This window comes from Lygodium microphyllum, chromosome 18 (genome assembly GCF_053477565.2).
Source record: "Lygodium microphyllum isolate KBCC chromosome 18, Lygodium_microphyllum_v1.1.10, whole genome shotgun sequence".
NCBI classification, from domain to species: Eukaryota; Viridiplantae; Streptophyta; class Polypodiopsida; order Schizaeales; family Lygodiaceae; genus Lygodium; species Lygodium microphyllum.
This window is the reverse complement of record NC_141152.1, coordinates 66,437,407-66,459,213: the sequence shown is the minus strand read 5'-3', so window position 1 is coordinate 66,459,213 and position 21,807 is coordinate 66,437,407. Positions and strand designations below refer to the sequence as shown.

The window sequence follows — 21,807 nt, the reverse complement described above, 5'->3', positions numbered from 1 at the left end:
GCCTCTAGAAAAACTCCTAAGTCGAGTTCCTCGTTCAGCTGTGGTCTGAGCTTTCCTATGTCATGATTACGTTCTCGTGCTCCACCAAGTTGTTGATCAGGTTGAGCAAGTTGGTCAGATCCACTTCTCTAGCGCCGCTTGCTTGGTCCTACTTTGTGCTTTGGTTGTCCATCTATGTCTTTGGATCTTCTCCTATTGGTGGGTTCCTTGAGGTGTTTATTTGAGTGACTTCCTTGACTTATTGCATCCAATCTTCAATTTATCTCTACTTAGTGTGTGTGTGTTCTTTCCTGTGCACTTGTGCTCAATTAGGCTTTTAGCTGTCCTTAAGTGTACTTCAAGTGCGAAAATTCAAGGTGAGTGCGGAAAACAAGTATCTAAGCGGCTTACGCACTCTCGCTTCGTTTTAGGCTTGATAGGCTTGTTGACCCACTTTTGGCCGTCTTGTCAGGTTTTAGGTTTGTTCAGGGTCTTTGGCTCAGCTGACTGTTGCTGGGACTTTGGGTCTTGCAATAGCCTACTTGAGCTGTTAAGTGGCTGCATTCTATGAATTTGCCTCTTCCCGTGCTAGAATCAAGTTCTGCGCATTGAGAGGACTCACGAAGATTTACGCGACTATAGCCGGGTCTGGTCTAATTTCTTGAAAATTAAAAAAAATCCTGACTCGACTCAACTTGTCCGAATTGTAGGGGCCGAGTGATGGATTCAGATCGGCCGAGGGCCAAATGAGAAGCTCGGACAGGGTGAATCGGATGGGGTGATTTGGATGGGCCGAGGAGATTCACTTGGTGGCTGAGGGGTCTATTTGGACAGGTCGAGGCATGTGGGCCAAGGGCCGAGTTTTGATATGGCTGAGTGAACTTTTGGCCGAGTTGGTTGGTTCGGACGGCCGAATGGGGTAGATTGGTAGAGGGTCGAGTTATGAGTGGGTCGAGTGATATGTTTGGACGGGCCAAATAGACTTGTGGCCGAGTTGGTTGAGAGTAAGTGGGCCAAGGGCTGATTTTGGGACTCGGCCCAGGAATCGGCCACTTAGACAAGCTAAACGGCGCGCGACGATGGTAGCGAAGGCACTAATTTGCTCAAATCTTGTGACACGTGCAATTATATCACACAAGAGCTTCTAGATCAATACCAAGGCATAAGGGTAAGGGCTTGATATACTTGGAATGCACGGTAGACTCCCTAGCAGCAAGATCAAATTGAATCTCCAAGAGCTCTCTCTCTCTCTCTCAATGTCAGGGTATGAAATGAGCTCTTCCTTGACCTCTTGGCTCTTAAAGCCCTTCCCGAGTAAGGTTTTGATGTCCCCAATCACTCACTTGCCGACATTAAATATCCCAAGCACTCTTTTTTCCATTTTTTCATGATTTGTGCCCTGTTTTGCCCTGTTTTACAGTAGTAAACCCTATGCTTTTCCGATCCAATTTCCTAATCCTAACCTACACTAAATGCAACAAAGATCGAAGGAAAAAAACTGAAATGATTTCTCCATCTTTTCCAATCATCAAACCAATAAAATAACCCAAAATACTTACTTGTTTCGAAGATAAAAAAACCCAAACTTCCTACCTATCTCAAGCTCCGTTTCGAGGATGAATCCCTTACTTCGATGCTCGTTATGAGGCGCGCAAGTGCTCAAGCTTGAATCTGTTGGTCTCGGCAATGGAACCAAAATGTGGTGGGAGCTCATGCTCAACCGCCAAGACCCATCGACTGCTTATTGTTTCAAGCGTTTCAAGTGAGCTCTCATGGCTATCTCTCACCTAGCCGACGCGCCATTGATCCTCTTGGGGTGTAGTGAGCTTACCTTGATGCCGAAATGAGTTGCCTTCTCTCTCGCATGCATTGATAACTCCACGATCCTAAATGCTAGCTCAGTCATCCTCAAGCCTCCTCCATCTCCAAGCTCCATCCACCATAGCCGTGCGCGCGAGAAAAGAGAAGAGAGAAGAGGAGATGGTGAAGAGCTTCACCCTCTTGATCCCTCACTCCCACATACTCACTCACTTCCTCACACTCTCACACTCCCTCTCTCAAGAGCACACACAAAAGCAAGGTGAAGAGAAGAAGAGATGACTCTTGTTAGCCACACATAAAAGAATGAGCTTCTCATTCACTTTTCAACTTTATATACAAAACCCTAAAATCCCATGGGCACCCATCCCTTTTTACATGACCGGCCATTGTGGCAAGGTCCCTTTTTCTAATTCCCTCTTTTTGCTTCACGCCCTAAGCCTATACCTGTCTATTCTTTTACAAATGTCATAGAGGGAGTCTGGCGCTCTTTTACAAGAGTGTTTAGAGTTTTTTGAGGTGCCTTTCATTTAAAATTACACTTTTTGCCTTAGCTTAGCTTTAGGGGCCATCTCTACACATTTGCTCTTTTTCCATCCTTATTCCGATTTTTCCTTCATTTTTTCGCCATCTCGAATTGAGGTTAACATTGTCGGATCCCAAAGGCAACAATCCTTCTTCCCACTCTAGCCCAAAAATGCATTTAATGGAGTTTGCCTCTAACTTGCTACATCTTTTCTTTGGTATATGCATATAAGCTTCATTGCCAAATACTCTTAAGTGATCATATAAGGGCTTCTTGCCCAATCATTCCTTTCCTTAGAAATGCCACCATCCAAAGTAGTATTTGGCAACCTGCTTATCAAATGTACATTTGTCTCCATAGTCTCAATCCCAAATCCTAAGTAAGAGGTTGGGATTAGACAATGTACTCAACATCATTTCATCTTTTGTCCCATTCATATGATCTACAATGTCATTTTGGGTAGGATTACTAGTACATTGAGTTTCCTTTTTATACCATGTGCTTCATAAAAGTTTCTAAACTCATGAGAGACATATTCTCCACCATTATTAGTTTTGAGACACTCAAGTCTTTTCCCAATTTTATTTTTTTCCAAATGTTAGAAGTTTCTGAAAATAAGAAAAGCCTCATATTTTCTATTTCACAGCAAAAGCTCATACTTTCCTAATTGCATTGTCGATCAATGTGATAAAATATGATATCTCCGCTATAGACTTTGTAGGCATAGGCCCACATTGCTATGCACTAAGTCAAGGGGCTCACTCATTTTTTTGTTTAGGTTTTTCTTTTAGGTTGAACGCACATGCTTTCCATATATACAATGCTCACAAATAGAAATATAAAAAAAATCAAGAGAGGAAAATTAGCGTGAATGAGATGGCAATTTCATTTCTTTTTTGAACATATGTCCTAATCAATGACACCATAAAGATACATTTGGTTGCTTTATTACTACAGTTACGTGATTTTTTTACAAAAGATCCATGAAAGGGATATAAAGTGCCACATTTGGCTTCTTTAGTAACAAAAAAAATCCCTTATAGGCTTTCCATGATTGAATCCCAAAAGAAGTAGAGTAATGTAGATGCATTAGTTAGCCCAAATTGTGTGACTCTTGTTAAGAACTAGTGTGAATATAGAATGAAATGCCTAAGTTCTGATAATGGAGGAGAGTATGTCTCGAAAACTTTTAAATAAATTTGCAATGAGTGGGGTATTAAGCATTAGTTGACTACCCCTTACATCCCTTCCCAGAATGGTATTGCTGAATGCATGAATTGGATGATTCAGGAGAGAGTTTGTAGTATGCTTAGCCTTTTAGGCTTACCACAATACTTTTGGACTAAGGAAGTTACTACTATCGTACACTTGATTAATTGGTCCCCTTGCATTGCTATTGATTTCCAGGTTGTAGAGGAGACTTGGATTGGGAAACCTCCATCATATGCTCATTTGCGCATCTTTGGTTGTGAGGCATTCTACCATGTTCCCAAGGATATTTATAATAAGCTAGATCCTAAGTCCATGGAATACATCTTTCTTGGTTATGGGGATGCAAGTGAGATGGGCTATCACCTATGGGATCCATAAACTTGCAAGGTTATCTGTAGCCATGATGTCCTTTTCCATGAGGAAAACATGCATAAGCAGCCTAAGCAGGCAGTTCAAATATGGGGTGATCTTTCAAGAGGAGCCTCTTGCTCTTGTATAACCAACTAGACAGCTTGCGGTAGCTAATGCTCCAATGGCCCAAGCCCTACTTGCTGTGCAGGATCAGTCTGCTTTGAGAAGCTCTACTAGAGTTAGACCTCAGCTTGAGCACTTCATGTCCTCCATTGGTTATGTTATGGTGTGACAGATGTAGGTGAGCCTTTTTCTTATGATGAGGCTATGCACAAATAGGGCTACGCAATCATAGTTTGACTCCTTATAGGCCAACCATACGTGGGATTTGGTTCCTTTCCCTAGTGGTAAGAAGACATTGCCATGAAAGTGGACATACAAACTAAAAAGTATTCTTGGATGCCCTAGGCCCAGTTATAAGGCCATATTGGTAGCTAAGGATTTCAAGAAGGAATATGGTGTTGATTTGATAAAGTCTTTTCTCCTATGGTCAAAGTGACAACCCTACGCTTGGTACTAGTATTGGTTACTTAGCTAGGTCTCGACTTTTATCAGATAGATGTAGATATGGATTTTCTACATGGGGACTTGCATGATGAGTTCTATATACAACAACCTAAGGGCTTTGAAGAAAAAGGTAGTAAATACCTAGTGTGCAAGTTGAAAAAGAGCCTTTATGGCCTTAAGCAAGCACCTAGGGAATGGTACCACAAGTTTGACACTTTTATGCATTCATAGGGATATAGCCATAGTGCCATGGATCCATGTTTATACAAAAGAAGGCTTGTGATGGCAACCTTATGATTTTGGTACCTATATGGACGATATGTTTATTGCTGGGAGAGCTCATGATGAGCTAGATGCCTTGAAAACTCAACTCAAGAAGAGATTTGAGATGAAGGAGATGGGACATGCCTCGCATATTCTTGGAATGCGCATCACAGACAAACCCTCTAAGGGGCTTCTTTATTTGTCATAGAAGGAGAATATCTAGAAAGTCTTTGAGAGGTTTCATATGTAGGATTGTAATATCCCCCAGCACAGCCCATAAAACCCCCCCTTTGTAATTGAGATTTTTTTAAAAATTCATTTCCCCCTACCATTGTCGACAAGTGGTGAGGGGGAAGAAGTCAATGTGGATGAGGAGAAGATCGTGACGATGATCACAAGGGGAGAAGGAACATGACGATAGAAAGAAGGATGATGGCAACAAGCATGATGAGGGAGGAGGCAATGACGCTGACGAAGCTGTAGTTGATGAATATAATGATGGAGTGGAGAAGGCCACATGGCCAAGCATCCCCCCTTGGGCGTATCAAGGTCGTGGCCACCTGGAGGGCTCCCCCCGATCATGCAGAACAGGTGGTGGGTGGGGGGAAGACCACCACTACTCCACGTCCCCCCCCCAATTGTAAGGTAAGAAAAAAGGGGGATGCCTCGAAGCTGTCGACTGCTAAGAGAGGGAGAGAGAGGGTAAGAGAGAGAAAGGGAAGAAGTACCACCTCTTGCCCCCCTTTGCTCTACTGAGGAAGAGAGAGAGAGAGGAGAAGAAGAAGAGAAGAAGAAGAAGAAGAGGGAGAGAGAGAGAGGAGAAAAAGAGGAGGAGGAGAAGAAAAAGAAGAGGAGAGAGAGAGAGAGAGAGAAAGAGAGAGAGAGAGAGAGAGAGAGAGAGAGAGAGAGAGAGAGAGAGAGAGAGAGTCTCTGAAGGAATCCATTCCTCTTCCCCTCCTTAGAGGGTGACCATACGTGTTGCTCTTCTCTCCATATCCCCACGAGTTTAACACCCCATCTCCCTATGAGTTTAACACCCCATCTCCCCATGAGTTTAACACTCCATTTCCCCGCGAGTTTAACCCCATCGCAATTGTGAAGAGACACCCTAGCACTTTATCTCTATGACGAGAGATAGAGAGGGAGAGAGAGATTCATAAGTCAAAACTATGGCCCCCAAATGGAGGGAGACATGCGTCAATGGTAACCCTGCATTTGACAATGGAGCCACCGGCGAGGGCATTTTTGTGAATACGAATACAACGTCGGGTGTGGATGATTCATATCCGAATATCCAGGTATTAATTGCTATCTATGCAATTCATTGAGACATAGGGTATGTTGCATTTGGCGTGCATATGCGTTATTTTTAACAAGTAACCTGAATTATTTTTCAATAGATAATGAACTTGTAGGGGATTTTAGGAAATTCTTTCCATATCCATAGATGATCGTGCGTAGATTTACTCATATGACACATTGAGGTTCGCACAAACCCTTGTATCTGAATACAATCATTAGGATTAAAACTACGATGCCTTGAGATCCGCCCAACAATGATTATGGTTATCAATCCTATTCGGGGTTGGGCTAGATGCAACAATTCCATGGCAAATGAAGGGCTCAAGGATTAGGAAACCCTAAGTCAAAGGAAAGACCAATGCTTTTGTACTTGTTGAGAAGAAGTTAGGTGATAGATCAATGCAAGTGATTAATAGAACTTATGTCTTGTTACAGTGTTTGAAACCTTAACATATGCCTTAGTCAAAAGAAGGGCATGTTAAGTAAATTTTACATGGAACTGCTCTTGATCCCAAGGGGGAGAGCGAATATGTGATGGAAGGTTATCGTAACTATTCCCGAAATGTTGGAAAAGGATATCATTGTTTTGTTGACTGATCTAACATTGCCTTAAATGCTTTTTGTATTAAACTAATTGTTGGGGTGCAATTTGGATGATTATTCAAAGTAATGTGGTGCTTGATAGTAAATGCATGGCAGGGGTCTATGATGACAAGTTGCTATGGGAATAAATGAATGTTTTCTTGGATAATGATATTAGGGCTGAATGCATTGTTCGTGCTTGATCCCTAAATGGATTAATTAAGGAAGGATATTTGCACGGGTGGATCATTTCCAAGATTGCACCGTGGATTACCTCGAGAGAGCACTGCTCGATTCACGGGTCGAAGGTCGAGTGGTAAAAAGGCCAACCACGGAAAGTTGTGTCTCACTCCTATGTCGCTTGGGGCCAGTGGAGCTCTGGACACCCCTTGCCAAGTCCGAAACGGAGTTGTAGACTCCCTTGAGCCCAACATCTAGGGCCTTGGAAGATCCTATTCTAGATAATGGATGGAAATTATGGTGCCATGTGATTTGGACCGAGTACTTCTGTTGGATAGAAGGGATACATAATTTCTCCTGTATGGACAGAAGACAAAGATTAACTAGAAAATAAGTTAAGGAACTTGTTTGCCAAAAGGACAGCTTGCATTGTTTTCGTGTCTGTGCTATAAGCTACATGAATGAACCATGTTCCCTAAAAGGCTTAATTAATGAAGCTGATTTTGAATGTCACACATAACTATGATAGGACCTAATTAGAAAACTAAAGCTATTGAGGGAAGCGGGTGGGTGATGGAACCCCAAAGGGACCGTCCTACAGTGGCAGGGTGGTCCTAGAGAACTGGGAGGCTTCTCACAAGTTTTTACCGACATCTGGCCCTTAAGAATTGTTGGGTTTGAACCCCAATTCATACTGTTTTAGGGACCGGAATGGGACTATGCCCTATGGGCAGAGAGGTTGAGCGGTGCATCCCTCTCATTTCCCATTCTCTTTGAACCAAGTGCGGTATGGATCTGCTTCGAATTGGGTATCTTTGCGTAAAGTAGGATGTCCAAAATCCGACCACGCTAAGAATGCTGTCAGGAGACCTCGACCCCTAGGAACCCAAATTTTAAGTCGATCCTAGTGGACTCACTAGCAAATGTTCTATTGTAAGGCAGACTCAGGAAACCCTAGGTGACAAACCCCAAAACATTCCATGGGAGTGCTGGGCAGTGACGCTTAGATTCGGACCACTAGAATGTGCTTGGACAACCAATAGGCAGGCACGTTACAAGGATGGTATGCCCATTGGATGTCCTCTGCCTTATTATGTGAAGGTTGGTTAGGTCAGTTATTTGCAGTTTAATGAGCAAAAGACTGAGATAGCCAAAGTTCTTTATGCATCTACTGTGGGTAGTTTGATGTATGCCATTATAGCCACTCATCTTGACATAACATTTGCAGTGGGAGTTGTGGCAGACTATATGGCTACACCTGGTAGATCTCATTGGGATGCCATCAAGGGTATCATGAGATACTTGAAGGGCATAGCAGCTATGTGCATATGTTATGTTGGCTAGGAGATAGGAGTCATGGGGTACACTGACTCTGATTATGCAGGACATGTAGAGAGTAGGAAGTCCATGGCTTCACCTTTGTTGGAGGTGTTGTTTCTTGGTTGTCTAGGGTGTAAAAATACACAACCCTCTCTACTACCAAGACCTTAGTATTACTAATATGGTCCCTACGTTGCATTAGATTCTATGAGTACTATCTAGTTAGCCAAGAATTGGGTCTTCATGTGAAGATGAAACACATTGAGATGTATTACCACTTCATTAGAGAGGTTGTTGAGGACATGTCTATTGACCTTGTAAAGATCTTAACTGGACAAAATCCTATAGATCTACTCATGAAAAGTCTCTCAATAGAGTATTTTGCCTTCCTTAGGAAGTTGATGGGCATTAGATGAGATGATCTCTTTCCTCATTCTGTTGTACTTATGTACATTTGTACTTTGTCACTTTTTGCTTGTTCTCTCCTCACTAGAAGCACATTCATCTTGAAGTTGGGGATTTTTGGGGATAAAGGCACATGTGCCTAGGTGCCCATGTATTACTACACTAACAGTACCCACACACCTGTATACTGCAGGTGGCGGCACCCATCACTATCGCGTTATTCTTTTAGTGACATTTGAATAAAGAGAAGGTTGATCACACATTGTGACTATTGGAGTTTCCACATCCTATGTATCTCTTCTCTCTTGCTATTGCTCCTTCCACCATAGCTCTTGCTTTCACTCACGTGCTTCCACTCTGGGAGACTAACTCCCTTCATTGAGATGAAAGGTTCGAGGAGAATAAGAGTTGTAGTATCTAGTGCATCTTTTTGATTCATGCTTTCATGGATAGATCGAGACTCCAACTCCTTAGTCAATGGCAATCATAAGGTTACAAGGACACACATCCAAACTTGCTCATCCTCAGGGCAGGAAATATATCTAGCCAATGGTTGGGTGGTCAGAGGATCGTTAGACTTTTAATAGTGTCAAGATAGTATCCAAATCCACAAGGACTGTTTTCTAGGATTCCATCTCAATATATACTACATTCTTCCAATTACCTAGGAAGACTAGATCATTGCCCTAGTCTTCAATGAGATGTAAATCGCATGCCCTAGTATTTAATGACATGTAAATTGCATGCCCATGGTGGACTGAACATTAAGTCATAGCCAACTTCTTTCATGACAACAAGTTAACCTTAAACAACATTATGAAATTTTCATTTTTGAATCCATCAAGTATAGTTAGATTGAAGTGTACTAGTTCAATGGCTGGATTGTCCCATGCTTGGAATCTCCAAGGGTTTCCATGGAAAGCACTACATGTGGCTTGGCTCCCTCCCAGAATGTATTGACTCCTAAAGCACTTAATATGAAAGGTGCATCGAGGCTAGATTTGGAATGTGATGGGATCAGCCATGATTTGTGCCTTCCACCCATACTTTTAATACTTGCTAGATCATTAGACAATCTTTAAACAGGGTTCCAAGTGGAATGCTGACTTGGGTTGATGCAAGTACTATAATTATGTAAGGTTCTATGCTCTCATAGATTTATTGTGATCAACTTGCATCGAGAATAAGAGAAAACTCATGTTTCATGGGTTGTGGACCAATTGATGGCTAAGCTGTGATCTCATCCAATTGCTGTGTCATTTCCTAAATAGATGCATTAGCAATGTAAGATAGATTGGAGAGCTTTCTTGTTTGATGTGCAACTTGTTTTGTGTTGCTTTTGCCCATTTCTTGACTTTGTCAAGGATAGCTAGCTATTGTACTAGGTTAGGATAGGTGTGGTCCTTGGCAATAGTTTCTTTTGCAATTTGTAGTGATGTTGTGGTACTTTCTCCACTAAAGATCAAAGTCATTTGTGGAATCTAGGAGAGACCTTAGCTCTTAAGTTTGATTCCATCTCTCTTTCTCCTTTTCTTGGCACTCTTCTTGCTAATTGTTGAGCCATTCATTGTCGTAGGGCCTTTGAACTCCTCCTACTTTTCTTTGTGCACAAGTAATGGTGTGCATTGGAATGGCAATACTATCTTTGTCATTAATCATCTCCACCACTGAAAATAGGTTTAAGGATATTGAAGAAACAATGGCCTTACTACTGATTGCCTTGCATTGTGGACAATCATAATAGATGTGTGTGATTTCATATATTGGGCAGCATTGATCCACTACGTTTCCCTTTGCTTGCTCTAACTTATGTGGGCATCTCGAGGAGATGTCTCTTGGCTTCCCACAAGTCCAATAAGCAATAGGATCCCTAGTGGAAGGCACTCCATGCCCATAGTCGTGTCCTAACATCATGATTGGAACATGTATATAGTCCATAAGGATTGGGTGCCCTTCTTTATCATATCAAACAAAAGGATTTGTGTATTTATCATCCTCAACTGGCTCTTCAATGAAGTGGATAGGGGCATCACTAAGTGGATATGTGATGATGGGGGGTCTGGGTATTCTCTTGAAGGATCGATTTCTACTCTTTGCATGGCCACTCAATGTTTTGGAGGGATCAACAATGCCAATTTCTAGCCAAGTGGGGGCTCTAAGATAATTGGCACCTTGATTATAGTGCCAAGAGGCAAAAATAGGACCACCAAAATTGTGAAACACCCAAAATAGGCCACTCCAATGGAATTGAAGTTTATCCAGTAATTTTTTCCATGTGGTATTAAAGACTAGCACAACCTAACCCATTTTAAATATTCACTTCTTTGACAACCAATTAGCTGGATATTTTTGCCAAAATTGAAGCTCACAAGTAGGCATTTCCCACTCTAACTAGCCCAAGCTTTCCAATAAAAAAGAATTTGGGAATCCTTTAGAATAAGCAAGTTTGTCACAACCATCCGCAAACTAGGAACTAAGAACTCTAACTACGCAATGGCTTCCATCTTGAAAGACAACTTGAATAGGCCAATATTGACCTTGAAAGAAGTTGAATAGGCCAGTAGGAAGGTTAGTATCCCAACCCAGATGATGGTATTCCATAAGCTCTATCAAATTTTGCCACGGTTTCTATTCATAAATTCAACCAAACCATTGGCCTAGCAAAAGTATGTGGAAGATTTCTTATAAAGAATCATGTAGAAGCTCATCAATGTCAGAGAACTTTACTCAAGAAGTGACCATCTTGATTACTAACCAATTCCATTGGATAGCCATACCGAGCTAAAATATCTTTAAAGAGGCAGTTGCCATAAACTTGTCCTCGAGAAGCCACACCTCAACCCACTTAGTACAATAACCTAATACTATTAGGATATACCAATTTCAAGTGCAAGTTCTAGTAGGTTTAATTTGACCCACTAAATCCAAGCCCCGAACAGATCCAAGGTAAGATATTCTTGTGCATATAGCTAACCAAATATGTGATAGGAATCACATTACCAAATCCATTTTCAAACATTACCATACATAGTTAGCCACCACAATCCTACTTGTTGGATTTTGCAAACAATAGCTTACCCAAGAAAAGGTCCTCCTGAGAGTGCTTGATGATCTTTAGCTCTATCAATATCTTCTTGCTCCATAGGCAGCACCATTTTCTCTATAAAACTATGGATATGGTCCAATGCCAAATTTGACCTATGGATATGGTCCAATGCCAAATTTGACCTAGAATAACTTCAAAGTGACAACTTTGAAGAGCTAATTTCTTCCCTTGGTCTATGGGTAAATGATCGAAAGCCTTGCCAATAGTAAGAAAAATGAACATCTCTTCATACCAAGTCCAAGGCAAGATAGGAAGGGAGGGGTCAATGGTTGGGGAGACAACTTCACTACAAAAAATTGTGTGTCCAAAAAATCATGATCCACCCCACCCGAAACTTCAACCATATCCAGTTAGGAGAGAAAATTGGCAAGGACACTTGGTGTATGGACTAGTTAAAACTCAAACTTCCATAGTAGCAAGATCCATTGAGCTAAGCAACCTACCACATTTTGTTGCTTGATCAACATGAAACACAAAAGGATGGCCCAAAAGGACATGTTGAAATGTCCATAGACGCCATGCCTAAGCACTTTTTTCACTAATGGAATAATCCTTCTCAGCCAGAGATAATAGCTTCCTAGCATAATAGATTGGTTAGAACCACCCCTTAGAATCCTTCTACATGAGGAGACTCCCTATTGCACTATCTAATGCATCCATGAAAATGTTGAACTTCCTTTGCCAATCAAGGGGAATCAATATTGGGGTTTTGAACAACATCAAGCAAAGGCATCAAAATGCTAAATCTACTTCTACATCTTGTTAAAAAGAAGATTTGGAACATGTGCTCATTTACTCAAGGGTATGGAAACATGAGCTAATAGACATAGATGGTAGCCACGCTAGTGGACATACTCCAAAAACTGCAAAATTGTTGATGGAGAAGTTGGGATTTTCACCTACATCATTGTAATTACCTTATGTGGATCCACTACAATCCCAACTTGAGAAATGACATGGTCAAACAATATTCCTCATTTGACTACAAAAGCACTCTTCATTTGATTCAAGCTTAGACTAACTTCCCGACATTTGGCAACATACATAACCAAAGATGATGTAGATGAAGCAACATTGTACCAAAGACACTAAAGTCATCTATGAAGACCTACGTAAATTTTGTTGAATAGGATCCAAAACTTTGTTGCATATCTCGTTGAAATGATGGTAGGGAATTCTTTAATCCAAACCACATCACCTCAAGCCATGGTAAAAGCAAATTTTAGTTGATCTTCTAGAGCAATTTGACCTAATAATAACCATTAAAAACATCCAAAAAGGAGTACATCTCATGCCCTACAACCTCATCCAGGATGTTACCTAGGTAGGGAAGGGAAAATGGATTTGAAAGGGTTGCTTCATTCAAATTATGGTAATCAACACAATTTGAAGCTTTTTACTCTTTTCAAGAACAATGACTATCAAGGAAATCCACTCAGTTCGATCCATAGGGACAATAAATTCCACCTAAGATAGATGATCTTATTCCTCTTTCACCAATCTTGCCATGTGCATATTTATATGATATCATTGCATCTTAATTAAACATCATCATGCTTAAGGGGAATGCATGTTGGTAAAATTAGGAGTCTAATCCCTTCATGTCCTTGTAAATAAAGAATTACATCTTTAAAATTTTTTGAGAGAGCAATTAACTACTCACAAAATGATTGCTAAATTTAATAGGCATGGTTTCCCTAGAATCAAGATGCACCATAGCCAATTCATATTCTATGAATGTAGTACTCAACCCGTTTCTTCTTTTCATTAACAAAATATTCTTTTTAGAAAATGATTTGAAGAATTGGTGAAACGTTCTTTTTGATATTCAATCAAAGAGTTTTCATTAAATTGTGTTTTACAAGGGAGAAAAAAGAATGGGGGGAGCCTTTCAATGAAAGGTTAAATTCAAATAATTGAAGTAGATAGTCTTGCTACAAGTGTTCTAAACATAGGTTAGCTCATAGACCTTTAGGTTCTGATTATCGAGGTGTTGATTTTGTGGTTAGGACTCAAACTCGTGCTCCTACCAAAGAACTTTCTCCATATCTGATGCTAAACTTTTTGAAAGACATCAATTAAACAAATAGAGACTAAATTAGCATTAACTACCAAAAACTCGGCTTTTTCATCATCCAATCAGTTGACCATGCCAAATATCTCTGTAATCACTAGTGGACATGTAGATGGTGAATGAGGTATCTTGTTGAGAGCAAACTGCACTTTGTGATGGCCGCCCCACCTTAGCACCAACAAGCGTGTGCTTGTAGAAGGTAGGGGATCCCAACAATGATAATTCTCACATGCTTGCTCCATATTGAGAACTATCAAGAATACCAGAAAAGGAACAATTTTCACTTTACAATAACCTTCATTCAAAATAATAATCAACCCATGACTTGAGTTTAATCTATATGCATTTATACACATATGATTAAAACAAGTGTAATTCACAAAGAAATTTCTTTTAAAATTGATTTCCAAGCTATTTTTAAAAACCAATGCTAATACTACTCAATTATTTTTAATGACAACTTAAATAGAAAATTTTCATGAGAGCCCAATAATTCTAAGATAATTTGCTACAAGAAGCATGCAAAAGGATTACAAGTGATCATTTTGACACAAATATCATAGCCAATAAGGTTTTACACTTCCAGTTGTAGTGGCCAATACTGTTCAAGGATGTAGCCCATCTCGTCAAATATTGTGAGACGAGTGTTAGAGAATGAGACTACTAATTTGGAAGATAAAATAAAAGTCCCTCCCACCAATCCTTTAGTGGGGTATAGACCTCATGGAACGTATTAATCATGTTTCCCAGTATTCCCAAGCTTGTTAGATCATTGTGGCCATCAATTACATGATTAAGTGGATAGAGGCTAGGGCCACTGACAAGAATGATGCCTACATCATAGCAAAATTCTTATGGGAGCAAGTCATCTTGTGACTATTATCCCAAAATATTTACATGTAGCCACCATTATGATATCGATATTAGACCTACTATCTAGCAACACATCATTAATCACTCAATTGCGACACCATAGTGAATCATTGGAATGGTAGAATTGGATAGAGATCTAAGCAATGATACATGCTCATCTTGAGTTTTCTTTACTTCTTTTGTTAAGATTGTTGCTGCCATAGCTCCCACCTTAGATACTAGAAGAGGTGGTTGATTGGACTATAGGACCTTAAAAAGATGTTGAAAGGCTAGAACCAAGTCCAATATTTAACCCAAAATAATTTTGATAGAATAGGGAAGCATAGTAGGATTTGATAGTGGGACCTAGGCTTCCACCATAGGCCTATGGTTGTAATTCCCTAGAGCCCAGACTAACATGGCCTATCATCCACTAGAAGGGAAATATTTTATGGATTCGACATGCGTGATTGGAGCCAATGTGGACCATTCACACACCTGATGTGGAATCCCATCTCTTGGTCCGTCTAAGAAACTCTTGTTGATTTTTTTTACAAGAATGGGTGATCACATTAACAATGGGGTCATCAAGGTTTTATAGGATCCCTATGTTGATTGAAGGCATGAGTGCTTGTTAACTATAAAATGGAAAAAGTGATAGAATCGACGAAGGCAAATCTTGCAAGGTAGCAAAATGTTAAAAAATTGCAAATTCGACACAAATGTTTATTGTGCTAAAAATATATTGGAAATTGATTCTAGTGTGCATACAATAAATTATTCTAAATACCTACCCACCCAACTATGGTGGAACGCCAACCCATGCCCATCTATAAGAGCCAAAAAGTGAATGGATAAGCCCATTTCTTGTGGTATATAAACTTGAAAACATCCTTCTCCTTCTTTCTTCTACTCTATGTTCTTGTGCTTCATTTTGAGAGTAAGAGAGAGTGAGAGACTTGGGTATTAAGATATTTGAAAGAGAGATGAGAGGGAAAGGAAGTGCTCAAGTAAAATTGAGCTAGGATATGAAAGAACAATGACAAAAAGAGATATTTATTCATCTAGAAAGGGTGCCTTTATATAGGATTACAACCAAGTGGTTTAGGTAGTGGATTTGGATAGTGGTTTTGGTAAGTTCCTTTCTACGAGTGGTTTTTAGGCAGGTAAGGTTGGTGGCTGAAGTTGGATTCACATAGTGTAGTGGATATAGGGAGACACTCCTTTTTGATAGGTATAAACTAATTAATGTAGGCAATGTGACCCTTGTGCAATCTCCCAAATACATATCATGTGTGTGTGATTTTAACACCCCCCTTCAAACTCATGATTGTACATAGCTTTGTGCATGACAATATTTTGCAATAGCTTGGCCACCACATGACTTATTACTAGGGACATGTCCATCCTTAAGCAACTTAGAGGCACATTGGCTTGTCTACTCAAGATGATTAGAGGCATCCTTTGTTGATCACTTATGGCTTAGAGGTTTGGATGGTTTAGAGGACCTAGGCTTTACAAGGGTTTCATGACATGATTGGAGAGAATTACAAAAGAGAATGCACACTTTTTAAAGCAATCCTTCATAGGTTGAAACATTAGAAGGAGCCTTCTTCTTGAAGGTCATGGAAAGGGCTTCATGATGCTTTTCTTCTTTTGGTTTTGCTTCCTTGTCTTTTTCTCCTTGTTCATAACTCTCTTGAACTACCTTCATAAGAAGTTCCTTTTGGTCTCTCTTGTTGTGAAAGTAGTTTTTCTCCTTCTGGCCAACTTTGTGCTAAAAGTCACACCCAATAGGCACATTGTGATTGACCTTTTTCATACACTTAAACTTAGATTTGGTGTAGAGGACCTCATGCTTTGGAGTTGCATTGATCTCTTGCTTGAACTTTGATCTTTTCTCTTCTTCTAGAAGGGAGGCTTTAACTAGCCCAAGAGAGGGCACATTGACAAGAGTAGTGACCACATGGTCAAACTCTTTAGGCAAGGATTTAAGCAAGACACCAATAACAATGTCTTCTTTAATTTTGAGTTTAATTCTTATAGTCATATTTATAGTAGTGTGAAGCATCATGACCATGATTAGTAAGAGCAATCTCAATGACTCAAATTCTTCTAGCTCACATTAAGCAAAAAGCCTATAAGAATCAAGAGCTACAAATAGCATCATACCAACAATGTTACCTTCTTTCAGAGTAGGTACATAGGTGTAAGAGTAGTAGTGCCCTAATCATTCAAGCCTAAAAGTGAACTAGAATGGATGTCTTCAGAAGTGATAATGAGCAAGGAATGCAATTGGATAGCAAGGGAGCTCAAGGATCCATATATATCATAGCCCTAGATACCATGTTGAGATATTTGAAAGAGAGACGAGAGGGAAATGATGTACTCAAGTACAATTGAACCAGAATGAAAGTACAATGACAAAAAGAGTCATTTATTAGAAAGGGTGCCTATATCCAAGTGGTTTAATGTAGTGGATTTGGATAGTGGTTTTGGTAGGTACCTTTCTACTATTGGTTTCTAAGTGGATAAGATTGGTGGGGCTAAATGTGGATTCACAAAAATGCATTGGTGTAGGGAGACTCTCCCTTTATTGATGGACACAAACCATAGGATAAATCGATTAACCCAGGTAATGTGACCCAAGTGCAGTTCCTTGAAATACATATAATGTGTTTGTGATTTTAACATTGGAAAGAGAAGCTTCACTCTTGCTTCACACTTTTCTCTTCTTTCCCTTCTTCTTGGGTGAGAGGTGGATTGGAGGATGGAGTCATTACTTTTTTATCTCTTTGCATTTCCTCTTGCAAATTAGATTACGGGTCATAGAGTAGTGGAGATGGATTGAGGACCATTACATGGATCATGGGGGCACATTCAAGATTTCGTATCAGGGTATCGAGGAGAAGATAAGAAGGTGAGGTTGCTACACACTTATTGATTTTTTCATTCTTGCTTTCATGGGCTTTGAGAGAAGGATGGATATATCAATGAGTGTAAGAGATCTATAAGCTATGTGAGACATAGCCATTGCTGAAACGGAGGGAAATGCTTGAAGCAATAAGCATTCCATCAAGTTTGGCATTGAGCTTGCAAAAGCTTTGACAAAACTAGAAACATTACTTTATCAGGCATCTCAGTACAAACCAATTTATCATAGTGACATGCTTGAGAACATTTGAAAGAATGTTGCAAAATTAGCAAATTATGGGAATGTGGTTGCCCTTTCTTTTGAAACTCAATCACACTAATATGGCTTATAATATTTTCAAAGAGTTTTCTTTTCACACAACACTTTCCCTTAAGCAAGGGATCTTAGGATGATAAGGTGCTTGCTAAAGTAACTCTTCAAATGTTCACTCTAGTAATGGCATGATAATACTAATTCAAGGGTATATAGCCTCTTCTCATGCAATGTTTCTAGTCCACAAATTACTTTCTGTGCAAAACCTTCTAAGTGGATATAGCGCAAGGTTCAATGAACCTCCAAGTATTCAACTAGAAATATTATAAGTGATTCCAAAAATTATAGGGACTCTAGGCACAATGGTCAAGTAGTGCAGAGACTAGGAATGTTAAATCTTGAGGTATTAGCTTGTTTTGATACTCAATTGGGGAGTTCATAAGCTAATGATGGCCTTTTATGTTAGGTTGTGGAAGCTATGGTTATTTGGTGCATTCAAGAAGGGAAAATATGATAAGGAGCACAAGTTTGAGCAAAAGAAATGTGCAAGGAGGTATACCCTTGAGATATCCACTTGGACACTATCTAAGAGTGCCAATTTCATTCTTATTGTCTTGTTCTTTTGAGCCCTAGTACATCATAAAGCTCTCTCACCTTGTGAATTATTAGCTAATAGTCACAAGATCCAAGTGCAAGGTCTTAAATGAGTGCAAGAGTCAATCAAGTGGTGCCTTAGTGTATTCACTACCTCAACATTGTGAGGGGTCCCAAGTTATGCATATTCATGAGAACTGAAATTCCTTGACTATCATATGAGTTTGAGTAGGGCAAGTAGGGTGGCCCTCTAGTGTGATCTCAAGGGGATCTAGTGTCATGTAGCTCGAGGCATGTGTTGCACTCAAGGTGGGGTAATTGCAAATTCAAGATAGCACTTCCTAATGTATTTGAATCAAGCTCCCAACCTTTTCCAATTACCTCACATTGAGCTACCAAAATTTCCAACAAGATGTGTAGTGCTCATCTTCAAGGTGGCTCAAGTGTCTCGACCCCCAAGTGGAAACAATGGTTGCTAGAGGAAATGATCAAATTCTTTTCCCACTTAATGGAGTTGATATGCTTCTTTGATGTCACTAAGTTGATAACATGATCGGCTTGATCAACAACTCTAGTTAAAGATAGTGCTTTGACTTGGGTAACTCTATTGGTGTTGGCTAAAGTGATGTGACATTAGAGTGATCCTACTCAATCATGGTCAATTCTTCTCAATCCTTCATCAAGTGGTTGAACATATGTGCCATCAACTCAAGACATTCCATTTTGCATCAACTTGAGGTCACAAAGGGGGACTAATCGAGATAGTTGAGGCACTTCTTGTAGTTACGCTACTTGGTTGGGTTCTAGCTTATGGCTCCAATGGGTGATTCTAAGGTCAAGTGTAAGAATCAATGAAAGTCTCAAGGGGAAACCTGAAGTATGTCACATCTCACGTTGGCCAAGTTTGTGGCACTTAAGAGATTAGGTTTCTTGGTTTGATGGTTAGCATTTATTTGTATACCCGTGTTTGCATGATCATGGGGAACTCGAGACATGTAACCCAAGGTGGATCAATCATGTAGTTCTTGAAGGTATCATTAGGGGAGATTTGGACTCACATTTGGGCCTTTTAGTTTTAGAGAGAGAAAGTCTCTCAATTAATAGGAGGAGAGCTACCATTATCGTAAAATAGGGTTTTTCCCATTTTGAAGTCTTTTATCTGATTTTTATAGATTTTTGAAAAGAAGAAAATTTAGGTATTTTTGGAGCACAAATTTGTGGAAGCACAAGCAACAAGAGGTATTGGCACAATTAAAGATAGTAGATGGAGACATTTCTTGTTAGCCCCCACAATCTTGCCATATCCTGATCTTTTTTTTTTGAAATTATTGAATAATATACCCAAACATTTTCCCTCTAGTGTAGTATCCCTCCTTTTTTTCAAAAAACTCAAACAGTTTAGCAAAGTGCATGTCATCCCTTTATTTTTGCACAAGATTTTTTATTATATTCTCTCTTTTCACTCAATTTCTTCTTCTACTTCATGTTCTATGTCAATGGAAGCCTCATGTCCTCCGTGTCCCTCATCTTCTATCAAAGTAATCTCAATCTACAGCAATTTTGATCTTAACAAAAGTAGGTGGATTCCTACTACCATCTCTATTGGTAGTTGGGTTATATTGCAGACAACAAAGAGAACACGATGTGAAAATGAATTTATTGACACTTGCAAGTGGTGAGTCAAGGATTTCAAGGTCGAAGGATCAGGGGAAAAAATCAAGGAGACGCTTATACAACATGCGTATATGCACTTAGAACTGCATTTGTAGAAGTGGCCTATTGACATGCCATTCCATAAACCAAACTATAAGTTCAAAAAATTTCAATAGGCTTGAGACCGAGTTTTTATGTTTTAAGAATTTATTGAAGTCTATTTAGGGTTGTAGATACATATCCTTCAAACCTTGAAGACTGACAACCGGTCGAAAGCATACTTGGAATCTTTGATACCATTCATGGCTCTATCAGTGAGCAGTTGTACAAAGTGACCTCTAACAGGTCATTGGCCAAGGATGGGGTTTTTTTAAATGACAAATTTTACAATGCACCATTAAGCATAATAGGATTTCAATCTCTCGGCCCTCTTCCACTTCCAGCTTGGATAGTGCAGAGTGGCTAATTCGGGAAGCGGAAACATGTGAATCTTATAGATTAAAGATTTATGCAGATTTTCAAAGATATCTATGGCCTAATGTAGCTAGTTGACAAGTGAAGATCACAATCTTCATGCCATTACATGTTTTTGTGGATTTTTTTAATGATGAGAAAGTTTGGAAAAGAGCATCAATGTTCATATGCAAATTGGAGAAGTGTATGGACTTCTTAGATCAGAGTTGGGATATAAAAGAAGTGTGTGGGATTATGTCCAAAAGTGGAATGGAAAACTATTGTTTGCAAATATATGATTGCATCACAAAATTTTATTTTGAATTTATATTGCATAAGATGGCATTATGTGAATGGAAAAATTATGGCAATTGATCAAGACTTACAAGATGATGCTGCTAATCCTATGATGATGTTGGACGTTTGGTTCAAGGATGAGCTCTTAACGATGCTTATCATAAGGGCAAACGTCTCTTTACATCAAGTGCGGACAAACCTAATGAATGAGGACCAAAATATCCATGCTGCTTATTTGTTCAAGTGCAATGGTTAAAAGTAAATAGAATATGTAATCCAAAAGTGTAGCACATTGCCTAAGATATATTTTTTTGTTTGCAAATAACGTGAATCATAGTGAACCTTATGTGCAGGTGTCCCAGAGAAAAGAGAGAAATACTTTATGTAAGGATATTTATACTACACAAGTTTTTCTCTTGCCTTAACCTATCCAATAGTATAAATGGAAATACATATGCAAAATTATAATAACATTCACACTACACAAGTTTTCCTCTTGCCTCAACCTATCCAATAGTACAAATGGGAATACAAATGCAAAATTATAAGAGCATTCACATATACAATTTTTCCTTGTGCCTCAACCTATCCAATAGTACAAATGAAAATATAGATGCAAAATTGTAAAAAGGATGAAAAGTGATACAAAAACTATTTGAATTCCATTTCCAATAATGGCATTTTGATTACAAAAGCTTTGGATTATGTACAAGAGGGAAATTTCTGATTTGAATACTATAATTTTGGCATATTGTTAATCTCAATTCAAGATGGCGAAAAAGTTAACCTCAATTCGAGATGGTGAAAAAATGAAGGAAAAAGCAAAAAAAGGATGAAAAAAGAGCAAAGGCATAGAGGCATCCCCTAAAGCTAAGCTGAGGCAAAAAGTGCAATTTTAAATGAAAGGTGTATCAAAAACCTCTAAACACTCTTATAAAAGAGCGCCAGGCTCCCTCTTGTGCCATTTGTAAAAGAATAGACGGGTATAGGCTTAGGGCATGAAGCAAGAAGAGGGAATTAGAAAAAGGGACCTTGCCACAATGGCCAGTAAAAAGGGATGGGTGCCCATGGGATTTTTAGGGTTT

At 39.4% G+C, this 21,807-nt stretch overlaps 1 pseudogene; it reads left to right on the top strand.

The window, feature by feature from the left end:
* The first annotated feature begins 5,886 nt into the window (after window positions 1–5,886).
* LOC148020979 (uncharacterized) lies at window positions 5,887–20,978 on the top strand (annotated as a pseudogene).
* Window positions 20,979–21,807: the final 829 nt, after the last annotated feature.